We start from the raw sequence: 13,423 nt of genomic DNA on the forward strand, positions 1-13,423 counted from the left end.
TAAATTCAAATAAGTGTTCTCAATATAAGTGAAAAATAACTTCTCATTTCCATGGTTAAAAAAGGACAGAATTAAAATACTGGATGATAATAATCATACATGCACTGGGAGAGGTGGAATTAAAGCGTTCCAAGGTGCTTACGCTATCCGTAACCAGAGTTAAAATTTGTTTAACATTAGGCTTTGCCAAATTAAGCGTGCATGGTAAAATTTCAATGAAAATTATCCAAAGACTAGAAAGAGAACATATGTATTTTATTTACATCAAAATGAATAAGAAAAAAGGAAATCAATTTAAAAGAAGCAAGAAATGGGGCGCCTGGCCGGCTCAGTCAGGGGATCATGGGACTCTTGATCTCGGGGTTGTGACTTCAAGCCCCGTGTTGGGTGTAGAGATAACTTAAAAAGAAAACCTTAAAAAAAAAAAAAGCGAGACAAGAAAGAGGAAAAAAGAGGTGGATTTCAAAAGCCACTTGTCCAAATACATCGTTTTGATACTTGAAACGTGTATGGACTCAATGCACCAATTAAGAGATTGTCAGATTAGAGTTTTTAAAAACTAAGTCCATGTAAGTGTCATACACATGAGAGACTCACATAAAATCTAAGGATGTGGAAACGTCAAAAGCAAAAGCATACAAGAAGATATTCCTGACAACTGCCAAGCCAAAGACAGCTTAGTGTCAGGGAAGGGGATGTCTCTACAGACCCACAGTCTATTTTTGCATAAATTTAGTGACAGCCCTTGACCCTAAACAGATAGTTATGCTTACCAGCCACACTGGTATACTTTGTTGCTTTGGAGAGGAGGTGTGATTTTTTTCCTTTATTTTTGACTTTATGTTAACCGAAGTACCAAAATGTCAAAATCGGAGGTAAAAAAACTTTTGCTGATACCCAAGCTGCTGAAAACTGCATTAGGGGGGTTGCTATGATATTAACTGACTGGAACTTTGACACTGATCAATTGACAGTGGGGAGGAAACTGATGACGACCCACCAGTTGGTTACACCCTATGGACTTTTCTTGGTATGCAAAGGGCTATAGGTACACACAGGATACTTTTGGAACTCACCGGGAAAAAGACAACATGTGCCATCTTGGAAAAGTATATACAACTTGCTGTTCATTATCATGCAAACAAGGCAACACGGGTAACCAAAGAACTGTTTTCTGATTGACTAGTAACGGCTTTGCACCAGGGGTGCAAACTCACTACAGGCATTCTGGATTGGAAAAAAAGAATTATAAGATGTTATCATCATTTCTGGAAAACCGCTCTGCACGCCTCCTTCCTGAGCTTCTCACGAAAACCACTGTTTCAGCTTTTATGTCTCCCCAGTGAGATGTGCCCGAGTACAAAGAATTTTAGAGCAAAGATAAACACTTTTTTTTTTCAGACTGTGCTGTGCGCTTGTTATAATCACAGAGCCTAAGACTCCATGACTTCTTAAAAAGAATTTACTCTTAAGAATGTTATTTACACAGTTGCCCGTGCTTGCATTGATGATCACAAATCAACAATTCCCAGATACTCGACAGAACTGCTGTCTACAGCAGTATTTGAAAAATGAACCTGCCTTAAAGTCTTGGGAGACTTTTTATGTGACTGATGAGAAGATGGTAATATCAGACTTCGTACCTGCACAAGAAGTTTATCAGCCTAAAATGGAAGAAATGAGGAGGTGATGTCAAAGAAATGGCAAACTCTATGGCTCATCTATCATTCATTCTTGGCATGATGGGGAAATTCCTGAAGTGGTGTTACATACAGATAAGAGTTGACTGTGACCATGAGTGTGCTGATGATATGAGGGACACAGATGAAATCATGCCCCTTGCCAAGGTGGTGAATATTTGTGATCGGGGAATAGCCTTGAACATTCTGCAATTAGTAATGTGTAGAAGGTAAAATGGCAAATTGCCCAACTAGAAATAGACTTCTTAGGAAGAAATCGAAGTTAACGGATACTCACTAAAAAGAGTATCAATTGCAATGCTGCTTCTTCATTTGAGAATCCTATTCCTGACTCATCAAGTATCCAGTAGGAAAATGATGGCATCCTCAAATTAGGACGATCCAAGGAGTGTTTAATAAAGGAACTACTTAAAAAGGTAGATGCAGCATGTGGGAAACCAGAAAGAATGGCTCAATATCCCAGAGATAGGACTACGGACCTGTTACATTCCTGGGTCCATAGGAATAAAAGGAGGAAGTGTTTATAAAACTTGGAAGGAGAGAGTTGTGTGCAGAGGGCCACCTTGAGAGGCACAGTGACCTTTGCTTGGTGGACATAACCCACAGTAACCCTTCAGGGAAAGAATCAGAGAAATAAATACCCTATCGTCTTCCTCCTCCCTCCCTCCCTCTGATCTCCCCCAGAGGGAGTGTTTCCCCATGGCCAGAACTACCTGGAAGCCAGAGTACTAGGCTATTATCATCCACTCAGGTAAGGTCCCTAGGGCAGAAAGCAGGGTAGAGAAGAACACAGAGTAGAGAGGAATGGGCAAATGAAGATGTCTGGCACAATCTACCTATTTTGCTTCCTATTTCTCTTTTCCTTCACCCAGGTGAAAATTCCATGCCCCCTGGATGGGGAATGTGGAAAGTTTCATCAGCCACAATATCACTGTAGGGCATTATCAACACAGACATACACCCAACTAAAACCTAAAACATTCACTGACACAGGTATTCTTTATATAAAATGGGGGGGGGGGGGAGGTGTTGGTTTAAATAACACACATGTGGTTGTTACAGTCATAGGTCATAGGTTCTAAACTGGTAGCTCAAACTATTTCCTTCCACCATTCATTTCATTGTTCCCTTACTCTCTGCCAGCACACTGGCCAGATAGGGGCCTTTATTTGGTGGAATGACCCAACACTTCATTCTATGGGATTTGAGTTCTTGGAAGTCTTGTCTTTATTGAGCTTTCTCAGTATTCCACTGTCCAAGACTAGAGGGTAAGGAAATAATATAAGCACACACATGAATCACTGTACTTCCAGATATCACCTCCTTTGTGTAGAAACAACTTAATCTCCCCTCAGGCAGTAGGCATCAACAGCCCCACTCATTACAGTGACTCCTTTCTCTGCCTGTTGGCTCACTGGCACAAGGAGCCCTAAATGGCTCTGGTTTTTAAAAATGTGACTTTACCATAACCCCCAAGTTTCAATACCCCCATTGTTACTCAATTGTAAATGTTCTTTAAATTCAACTATGATTCTATTCTTTGAGCTATCAGTGACTCAGAAGTGTGTTTTTAAATTTCTAAATGTGTGGAGCTCTAAAAATATGTTAATGGTCAAATATAATAATACAGAAAGTGCAGAAAAAGAAAAATACCTGGAAATTAATAAGCTAAGCTACCAATAGCAGAAGTTAAAAAAGGAACAATAGAATTACTGTGAGAAAAGGAAGAAATAACAAAGATAAGCACAGAAGTCAACGTCAACAGCAACAGCAAATATGATAAAAAAAAAAAAGATGGGGAAAAAAGATAAAAAAGATTTTAAAAATGGGTTCTTTGGAAAGACTGGCAAGACTGATAAAAAGCAAAAGAAGGGATAAAAGAAAACTGTTAGGAATAAAAAAGAACCACAATGACAAATAAAACAGAGATTTAAAAGAAACTTACAGAAATCCATCAAAAACCATAATCCTAATTTTTAAATTTTAGACAAAACAAATACTTAGAATAGTATATCTTGGCAAAAAAAATTTTTTCAGGAGAACTAGAAGCCTGAATTTTCCCTTAAAACTGTTAAATAAATTGAAGCAGAAGTATTGTGTCTCACTAGGTATATACTCCAGGCTAATGGGCAAATTCTACCAAACATTCAAGGAGCAGATCATGCTACTTGGAAAAGAAAAAAAAAAAACAAACCTTCCAGGAAATAAAAGATAAAATACCTCCCCATTCATCTATGCAGCCAGAATTATCTTGGTGTCCAAACAGACAAAGATAGTACAAATAGTAAAAAGTATAAGCCAATCACATATATGAATATAGATAAACATTTTAGCAATGAAATTCAGCAGGGTGCAAAAAAGAAAAAAAGAGAGAACACAAATGGCTACATTAGGTTTAAGTCAGGCATATGAAGGAGGTCTAGCATTTAAATCTCTATACATGTTCACCACTGCCTAACATTAATGGACAAAAACTGTATGGCACCCCAACAGATGTGGGAAAAAGAAACTGAAACTATTGGAGATCCATTCACGATTTAAATCACACGAGTATTCACATATTTGCACAGCTCTTAGTATACTGGGAATAAAGAGACTTTCTTAAACTCATAAGCCTGTCTTCAAGAAAACCTACAGCAAACATAGTTCTTAATATGAAAATATTGGAATATTAGCAGCAGTTTCTTCAAAAGACAGAAAGAAGGCAAGAACACCCATTGCTGCCCATCTATGCAACACTAGAAGTCTTAGCCAACTCAGTAGGGCAATAAAAAGAAATTAAAGTATAAGGACTGGATGGCAAAAGCATATCTGTCATTATTCACATTTGATATAATTGTCTTTAAAAAAATTTTTTTCAACGTTTTTATTTTATTTTTGGGACAGAGAGAGACAGAGCATGAACGGGGGAGGGGCAGAGAGAGAGGGAGACACAGAATCGGAAACAGGCTCCAGGCTCTGAGCCATCAGCCCAGAGCCTGACGCGGGGCTCGAACTCACGGACCGCGAGATCGTGACCTGGCTGAAGTCGGACGCTTAACCGACTGCGTCACCCAGGCGCCCCTGATATAATTGTCTTTATAGACAACCCAATAAAATGTATAGGCAAATTATTAGATCTGATAATAAAGTTTATCTATGTGGTAGATTATAGTAATACTAAAGTTGATTGCCTTTTTACATATCAACAATAAACAATCTGAAAAGAATTTCACAACATCAACCAAATCTTTAAGCTACTTGGAAATAAATCTAAAGGTATACAAGACCTGTATGTATAAGATTACAAAACTCAACTGAAAGATTAAAGACTAAAATAAGTGGAAAGACAGCCCATATTCATGGATAGGAAGCTAATAGCATACAAAGATGTCATTTCTTCTCATTGACCCACAGATATTCATGGGTTGAATGCAATTAGAAAAAACACTCCAATAATTATTTTGTTTGTTTTTGTTGGTTTGTTTAAAGTTTCATAAATTTATTCTAAAATTTATGTAGAAGAGTAAGGGACTTGTAATAGCCAATGCACTCCTGAAGAAGAATAAAGTGATGAGACATGCCCTCCACAGAGCAAGACTTCTTATAAAGCAATGGAAATGTAAAACAGTGTGATATTAGTGCAGGAATTTACAGTTTAGCGGTGGAACAAAATAGACAGCCCAGAAATACCATGCACATATGGTATTTGATATGTGAAAGAGGTACTTTTGCAAATCAGTGGGGGAAACCAGGAACAAAATTTTGAAATGGTGCATAGACAAATTGCTCAACCATATAGAAACCCAACACAAAAGAGATTAAATCCCTAATTCAAAGTATCGCAAAAGGCAATTCTTGATATATTAAATCATAAGAGGGAAAAGCAATACTTTGAGAAGATATATAGGATACTATTTACCTAATCTTGGGGTAGGGAAGGATTTCTTAAGCAGAACAAAAATGAATAAATATTAATACATTTGACTACATTAAACTTAGGAAGTTCTGCTCATCAAAAACACAAGGGAAAACATAAGCCAAATTCTAGAAAACATTTGCAAGACATAGAACTGACAAAAGATTAGTGTTCAGAATATATAAAGACTTCCCACATATCAATAAGAAAAATACAGACAAGTATATTTTAAAATGGGCAAAAAACATAAATAAGTATTCCACTAAAGAGAAAATAGTCAATACATATATGAAAAGACACTGAGTAGAAATAAGAGGAGTGTAAATCAATCCGATCACTTTGGAAAACTGTTTGCCGTTAGTTTATAACGTTGAACATTCATGTACTTTGTGACCCCAAAAGGATCTGTTGCATGTGATCAGGAGACATAAGCAAGATGACTTTGCAAACCACCCCTACAAATGTAAACAACCCAAACGCCAGTCCAGAGAGAACAGTAGTTTCATCCATTAATTACAACACCATGGTGAAACACACGTTAAATACGTGAATGATTTTCGGAAACATAATTGAAAGAAGAAATCTAGTCTCCAAAGATATGATTCTATTTTCATAAAGCTCAAAACCTATGAACCACAAATAGCAAACAAAATTCAGGAGAGTGGTTACTTCTGGGAGGGAAGAAGACAGAAAGATACAAATGACTGTTTCTGCGTTCTAGTACTTGGGTTTGAGCAATGCATTCTCAGCGGTTTATTATACTTTATAGCTTACATAAACATTACACATAGTCTTATCTATGCATCAAGTATGACATTAAAGATATAATTTAGATTAAAAGTTTAAAAATTGGTTTCCATGGGAAGTTCATATTCTGCAGCTTTCAGAACTTAAGCTTCATCTTGTGTGAATTAAATTATTTTAAGAGCATTCACTCCCTCCCTGCCTTGGGTCACTTTGTACCTTTTTAGATGTTACGTGACACTGATCAGTTCTTTCTTTCCTGGCTCCTGATGGGTCAGGAGTGAGGATGGCATTTCCCTTCTCTGCAATGGTTGGATGATGCCAGTATTTCCCAGAGGGAGTGCCTAAGGCTGCAATAGGCCATCTAAGAACATATTGAACGACAGTATGTTTCCTCCACATTCCAGCTGACAGGTGTGATGGAGCGGAGGCTTTCCTGAAAGATAGGGCAGGGGGAGGCTGTAGACTGGGGAGGCTGGCCTTGGAGAAGAAAGGCCGGGCAGGAGTCCAAGTCAGCACTGGTGTCTGGGAGGGATTCAAAGCTCTTCCCAAGCTGAAAACTTTGGGACTTTCCACCTTTGCAGTTCTGGTCAATGTTCCATTTCCCTGCAAGCAAGCGCAGTAAACCCTGACCATGGCCTCGGCTTAGAGGTTTGTCTTTAGGGGCAAAGACGAATGGGAGTAGAGGAAGGAAGGGCGGGTGCTGCTGGGCACCGTGGGGGTGGGGGAAGGGAAGTTCATGCTAAAAAGGAAAGGGAGGCAGCTCTCCGCCTGGAGGCCTCTGTGAAGAATAGGAAAGCGAGGGGGACCCTGTGGTATGTGGGTGAAAGCATGGGTCCCCTCTCTATCACTTCCTAGCTGGGTAATTTGGGTAAGAGACTCAGTTTCCTCATTGTGAAATGGGCTAATAATAATAGTATCTTCCTTTGTCACAGGGTTTTGTGAGAATAAGGAGATATATTGGGGTGTCTGGGTGGCTCAGTCGGTTAAGCTTCCGACTTTGGCTCGGGTCTTGATCTCGCAGTCCGGTCTGGGGGTTTGTACCCCGCGTCGGGCTCTGTGCTTACAGCTCAGAGCCTTGAGCCTACTTCAGATTCTGTGTCTCCCTCTCTCTCTCTGCTCCTGCCCCACTCGTGCTCTGTCTCTCTCCATCTCTCAAAAATGAATGAACATTAAAAGAAAAAAGAATAAGGAGATATATCTTGTTCATTTGCTTGGCACATAGCAGCCACCCAATAAATGCAGACCTAATAAAAAGACCACCTAAAAAGAAATTTAAGGAGAAACAAAGTTTTTGAGGCGGGGACTGGCAAGGCAGGGAATAGGGGCACAGGGAGAGCTGGCTGGAGCTGGAGGCAATTCCAGACGCTGGGGCCAGATCACACTCTCCCAGCACCCCCTGCCCAACCTGTCCCATAACAGTTCCTGTAAGGGAACACAAAGACCATCCAGGGACCATGCTGAGGCACTGTTATTATTGTTAACTGGGCTTTTACAAGCTGTGTGCTTTCCCTCCCATGCCTGACGAGAACTGGTGAGTTTCCTGTAAGACAAGATTGACTTGTTCACCCATATGACATTTAAACAATGTACACTTGGGCCCTAATAGCACCAGCTGGGATGTTTGGTTTGGGCCTTAGGTCCTTCCTGCTTGGAAATTGGGGCCTTTGAGAAGCAACGTTTGTTGTTGCAGATCTTTAAGTTTTATAACCTCTATCACCGAAGCAGTTGGAATCCTAGAATCCCCGTGACCAAATTACAGAAACTTTGGAGATCAGTGTGTGTCTGTGTGTGTGTGTTGGGTAAGAGGAGGGCAGAGAATACCAAAGCAAAACCAATGTGGGATGGAGAGACCAAAGTCTCACAACAGGACAGAGCATTTCTGAAACCTGAAGTAGAAAGACACCTGGGAAAGCCCAGAAGCAGTGTCTCTTGTCCCTATGTCCCGGGAAGAAGGAGGCCATCTGGTAGGCACCATGACTGCTAGCCTTCTCCCCTGTTAGGGGTGATCCAAGGATGAAACCATATAAAGCCAGATGCTTAATTAACAATTGTTTATGTTCAGATCTCTCAGGTCAAATAACCGGTGTAATCTCTGTCTCTGGATTATAATTATTATAATCTATAATAATTATTATATTAATTACATTTACTGTATAAGACCTAGAAGTCATTGTCTGGCACTTAGAGAGTCAGTATTCCAGACCGAAGTCTACCACTAACATACAAAGTGATCAAGTAGACAATCCCATGGATTTCCCTCTCTTGTTCTGCTCCCATCCTCTTGGGTTACAAAGTGCTCTGTGCTCAACTGCCCTTATTTCCAGGAAATAATAATAATGAAGATAGCACATATTATGAGTGTATTAGGTACCATGTCACTCCTTATTTGCACTTCTCATTTAGTCTTCAAAACAACGCCATAAAATAGATATGAGTATCACCTTCACTTTATAGACAAGCACTGAAACCCACTCAGAGAGGTTAAAAGACTTGTCCCAGGACTCGGAGCTCTAGGTGGTAGGGCCAGAAATCAACTCCCTAGTTGGTGACTCCAGAATCCATGTGCTTCAACTATTGGCTGCAGTGTTGTGGAAAGAAACAGGCTCTGAGTCACAGCTCTGCCACCAAAGGAAGGAATGGCCAGGGAGCCAAGTAGTGGATGGCTCCATCTTGTGAAATGGTGACCTGAGTCAGTGGGGGCAGGAGTGAGCCACGCGCTCGAGTCAGCAGTGATTGGCGGGGGTTGACTGGAGCACTGGCGATGCCAGCAACACAGAAGGGCACAGTAGACTCTGTGTCATGAACTTCAAACGAACTGGGATTGTGGAAGGAATGGGGAGAAACCATCCCCCGCTGGAGAGAGCTACCATGTCCTCAGGGGAGGGGTCAGAGGTTCGAGTCAGAGGTCAAGCTATAGTAGTTCCCTGGGGCTGACCCAACAAAGTACCACAGGATGGGCAGCTTAGCCAACTAAAATTTATTGTCTCAGTTTTGGAGGTCAGAAGTTGAAAATCAAGGTGTCAACAAGGTTGCTTCTTTCTGAGGGCTGTGAGGGAAGCGTCTGTTCTCTCTTCTTCTTGGCTTGCAGAAGGCCATGTTTCATGTTCACAATGGTGATTTCTGTATGTGTGTCTGTCTCCAAATTTCCCCTTTTGATAAGGACACCAGTCATATTGGATTAGAGGCCCATTTGACCCATAATTACTCCAGTCTAACTTTACTAACTCTGTATGGATTCTGTCTCCAAATGAGGTCACATTCTCAGGTTCTGGGGGTTAGGACTCCAACATATGAATTTTGAGGGGATGCAATCCAACCCATAGCAAGTCAACAAAGAGACCAAGAGACAGTGGGCCCTTGCTAGACCATGAGTCCCCATGGATACAGGGAGGTGTTTAGAAAAGCTGAGGGGTCAGACAGAGATATGATTAGGAAGTATACAGAGCCCTTTGAGATAAAGGCTTGGACTTCTGGCAGTGACTGGGGTGACCCAGGAAGTTGATGTGTTGGGCTTACCCTAATGGTCTCTTGGGGAAGGTGGTAACCAGTTCCAACTAGCCTAGGACCACCAGACAGCCACCCCCTCTTCCACTCTCGGTAGTTCAGTGCCAAGTGGGGAGGGAAAGCCTCCTTAGCAGCTTGCTCTCTCAAGAATCATTAAGGTGAGTGGGTTTCCTCCTCATGGAAACAAAAGAACAGGAATTCTCCCCCAAGGCCATCAAAGCAGAATTAGGATCACTGGGCACCACTGACCATTCTGTGCAGGGTAAGGGCAGGGTGTATGTAAGTTCTGGAACCTTTGTGACTTCCCTCAATGAACCAGAATTATTACCCACTTTTCTCTTATAATCAGGAAAACAAAAATCTTAAGAATGTAGAATGTCATCATGGAAGTTTTGAAGCATCCTGACTTAGTGGGTGTTGGGGAAACAGGAACCCCTGAGGTTGCAGAGGGAGTAGGAACCTACAAAAGAAGCACTTGCGGAGAAGACTGGGCTAGAAGGAAGGAGCGATGCTTGGGGTCAGGTTTCTGGGGCAGCTCCCAGATGGGGGAGACCCTGATTGCCTTGAACACAAGGGCTGACGGATGGCCCTGGACCCCAGGGCTGTTGACCCCATACAGGCTGAATCTACTCAGCTGTCCTCATCTACCTCCCCACCAAATCCCAACCTCTCCCTGCTTCGTCACTTGAGACTGTCTGGTGTGAGAGAATGCGTGTGTCCAGTCAGCACCCCCACTTACATACTAATCACCCCAAGACACATGTTCACCACTTCCTCTGTCATACTCAAGAATGTGTCAATTCAAAGGAAACAGTTACACAAGAAGTGGGGGGAGCAGTCTAGAGAGCAGGAGAATCTCATGCAAGGAAGATGCATTTGAAATGGAGAACAGAGTCTGAGAACTCCATGAGTTGCAGACAAATCCCTGCAACGGTCAGGTGGGGTAGCAATTCCCAGGGCGGAGAAAGGGGCCATGTGGGCCTCAAGCTCCCTCTCATCTCTCTGTCAGCTCCCCCAACCAGGGCTAGTGCTCTAGGCTCACCATGACTGTGCAAGTTCTTATCCCAGCCTGCCTTCTCTGAACCCAGCACTCTAAACCCACCTCTTCTGGTTCCTCTATCCGCACCTCCACCCTCAGACTGTGCTCAGTCAGAGGCAGTTTCAGGCCTTGAGTCACACTAGGAGGATCTGTCTGTCTAGGTCTCTCTCTGAGATGCCTCCCAGAGGTCCTTGCATTCTTGCCTGGGGCATGGCCTTCAACCCCTCAGAACAGAGTTCTCAATAATGTTCCTAGGTCCTCCTTTCCCATGGCTGAGCCACTGGAGCTCATTCCCCAGCTGGAGGCTCAGATCCATTATCAGCCCTAGGACTAGAGCTGACATAAGACAGGAGGGATTCACAGGGTCACAGCTGTTCCTTAACCCTCCTTGAGACTCTGTTCTCACCCCTGGGTCTAGCCTTGTTTTTGAGAGCAAGGGCCCACTTATGCCTGGTAGCTGAATTCCCACATACCTCTCCATGCCAGAGTCCCTTTCCTAAAAAGCTCTAGATGATTCTCAACTTTATAAAGAATAGCTACAAAAACCTACCATTGACATAATACTTAATGACGAGAAACTTGAAGTTTCTCAGGTACAAGGCAAGAATGTCTCTGCTCACTACCCCTTTCCAAGATTGTACTGGAAGTTCTAGGTAATGCAATAAGACAAGAAAAGGAAATAAATGGTATACAGATTGGGAGGGAAGAAATAAAACTGTTTTGTTTGCAGACGGCATGATCATCTATGTAGAAAATCTGAGAGAATTTTTTTAATCTCCTGGAAATAAGTGATTAAACAGGTTTCAGGATACGAGGTTAATATACAAAAGTCAATCATTTTCCTAGAACCAGCAATGAACTAGTAGAATTTAAAATAAGAAACATAGTACCATTTACATTAGAACCTATAAAAAATGAATATTTAGATGTAAATCTAACAAAATATATATAAAATCTGTATGAGGAAAACTACAAATTTCTGATGAACAAAATCAAATAATAACTAAACAAATGGAGAGAGATATTCTATGTTCATGGATAGGAAGACTCAATATTGTCACTATATCAATTCTTTTCAATTGATCTACGAATTCAATTCAATATCAATCAAAATCCCAAGATGTTATTTTGTAGATATCAGTAAGCTGATTTTAAAGTTTATATGGAGAAACAAAAACCCCAGAATAGCCAACACAATATTGAAGAACAGAGTTAAAGTACTGACAGTACCTGATTTCAAAACTTCTTGGGGCGCCTGGGTGGCGCAGTCGGTTAAGCGTCCGACTTCAGCCAGGTCACGATCTCGCAGTCCATGAGTTCGAGCCCCGCGTCAGGCTCTGGGCTGATGGCTCAGAGCCTGGAGCCTGTTTCCGATTCTGTGTCTCCCTCTCTCTCTGCCCCTCCCCCGTTCATGCTCTGTCTCTCTCTGTCCCAAAAATAAAAAAAATAAAAACGTTGAAAAAAAATTAAAAAAAAAATAAAAACTTCTTGAAAGCTACAGAAATCAGGATAGTGTGGTATCGATGGAAAAATATTCAAATAGATTGATGGAATAGAATAGAGAGCCCAGAAAAAACCCACATAAATATAGTCAACAGATATTTGACAAAGGAACAAAGGCAATACAACGAAGCAAAGACAGTCTTTTCAACCAATAGTGCTGGAACAGCTGGATATTTACATTCTAGGAGGAGGAGGAGGAGGGGGAGGAGGAGGAGAAGAAGAAGAAGAAGAATCATCTAGACACAGACCTTACACTTACACTCTTCACAAACATTAAGTCAAAATAGATTATAGACCTAGATGTTAAAAGCAAAACTAGGGAAGTCCTGTAAATTAACATAGGAGAAAATCTAGATGACCTTGGGTTTGGTGATGACTTTTTAGGTACACCAAAGGCACGATCCACGAAAGAGATAATTGAAAAGCTGGACTTCATTCAAATTAAAAACTTCTGCTTTGCAAAACACAGTGTCAAGAGAAGGAGAAGACAAGCCACAGACTGGGAGAAAGTACTTACAAAAGACACCTCTGGTAAAGGACTGTTATCCAAAATATTTAAAGAATTCTTAAAGCTCAACCGTAAGAAAGTGAACAATCTGATTTTAAAAATGGGCCAAAGTCCCTAACAGACTTCACCAAAGATATACAAATGGCAAGGAAGCATATTAAAAATGGCCTGCATCATATAGCATCAGGGAAACACAAATTAAAACAACAATGAGGTATTACCACGCACCTATTAGAATTACCCTAATCCAGACCACTGATAACACCAAATGCTGGTGAGGTTGTGCAGCAACAGGAATGCTCATTCATTGCTGGTGGGAATGCAGAATGGTGCAGCCGCTCACCAAGCAGTCTGAGGGTTTCTTCTAAAGGAGTAAAAAAAAAAAATGTATGCTCATACAGAAACCTGCAAACAGTTGTTTGTGGCAGCTTTATTCATAGATGCCCAAACTCGGGAGCAACCAAGATGTCCTTCAGTAGTGGATAAATAAGCTGTGGTAATCCAGGCAAATGGAATATCATTCA

This window comes from Lynx canadensis, chromosome B4 (genome assembly GCF_007474595.2).
Source record: "Lynx canadensis isolate LIC74 chromosome B4, mLynCan4.pri.v2, whole genome shotgun sequence".
Taxonomy (NCBI): domain Eukaryota; kingdom Metazoa; phylum Chordata; class Mammalia; order Carnivora; family Felidae; genus Lynx; species Lynx canadensis.